Source organism: Sinocyclocheilus anshuiensis, unplaced genomic scaffold (genome assembly GCF_001515605.1).
Source record: "Sinocyclocheilus anshuiensis isolate Anshui unplaced genomic scaffold, SAMN03320099.WGS_v1.1 scaffold637, whole genome shotgun sequence".
Taxonomy (NCBI): Eukaryota; Metazoa; Chordata; class Actinopteri; order Cypriniformes; family Cyprinidae; genus Sinocyclocheilus; species Sinocyclocheilus anshuiensis.
The window spans coordinates 1031179-1032788 of NW_015539816.1; positions in this window are offsets into that span (position 1 = coordinate 1031179).

Consider the following 1610-nt stretch of genomic DNA (forward strand, 5'->3'; position numbering starts at 1 on the left):
TTCACCAGCTTGATCTGTGAATTTTTTCACAGCAAAGCTCTTGTCCGTAAACCCCTTGGTAAGTCCGCTAGTAAGGAATGTGAAAGAAAGGCGTTCTTCATGTTTAACGTCTATCACCAATAACCACGCAGACTGCTGGAATACAAAAACATTGTTTTAGGTCGAGCTTGATTTGTGAAAACTTTCACAATCGTATTTTATCGCGTGGCGGTGTTTATCTTTGCTCTGCCCCCAGTTTTTTTGTAGCCTATAATAATGCCATTCGGTGCTGTTCCTGTGAATAACGGTTTCCAATTCATTAGGTAAATGAGCACATACACACAATTGTACACTTTGTTTGACAATAAAGTTTTGGTTGTTGTACCTTTCCTTGAGTAATTGGCTTCAATATTATGATTCGCAAAAGTTTCACAGTGCAGTGTTGGTCAGTTAACCCTTCCCTAATTCATTTACATCACTATTTATATACAATTGTACACTTTGTTTGACAAAATAAAGTTTTGGTTGTTGTAACTTTCCTTGAGTAATTGGCTTCAAAATTCTGATTTGCAAAGGTTTCACAGTGCAGTGTTGGTCAGTTAACCCTTCCCTGGGTCACTAACATCACTATTCTGATCTGTGAAAACTACTGTGAAAAAATTCACAAATCAAGCTGGTGAAACTGACACCAGTTTCATTCCTCTAAAGTGTCCAACTTTTGGCGCTATAGGCATTATAAAATTAAGAGACGCTACGAAAAAAAAAACCTGATTTCGGCCCGAAGGACAGCGTCACCTGAATTCACAAATCATGCAGAATGATATTCGGTATTATTTGCATGTCTATGACAGCGCGCTGCGTATTTATAGCCAAAAGAAAACTGAATATCAAACCAGTAGGGACTGACTAAATTTAGCATATATTGATATGTTAATGAGGCCTGGGTGAGCCAATTTCCTGAAATCTGTTAGTAGATCTATGTTGCTCCCACTAGTGGAAACTTAACTTTAATCATTAATCAGTAGTAAAATACATGTATTAGGTCAACATACTATAATCACATGAGGTTTAAACAGTGTTAAATGTTAAATGTTTTTATAATATGAAGTTCACCACCAGATGGCAGTAGAGCACATTCTCATTCTGAACTCATCTGCTTCAGTGGACGGATTTGAGATATTTTGTTTAATAAATATTAAGAATTAAGTATTACATTTTGGAGAAAGACAGCCAAAGTTCTAATAATAATATCGCTGTGAATACAAAAGCACTTTATTTCACAGTAGGGATTGCCATTTGCTAAAAATGTCTTGTTTTTACAAGACTTTAAAGTCCGCGTGAACCGGAAGTTGCTGCCGACTTTATTTCAGTGTAGTGACGTATTTCCATCTGAAACGGAATATTGAATAGAGAGCATGGTTTTATTTTTGCGCCCCTCCTCTCTGTCTCTCACTCATAGCAATCTAAGGGTTGGAGGGGTGTGTTTAAGGATATTCTGCCCAAGCCGTCAAACTGACGTCATCAGAAAAGGAATGTCATTCCAGAGCGGAAGTAAATGTTCCGATTTTTATTAAAGATTACCAAGACAAAAATTTTTTTCTGCTGATTAACTTTCTTGGATTAATTGTTAA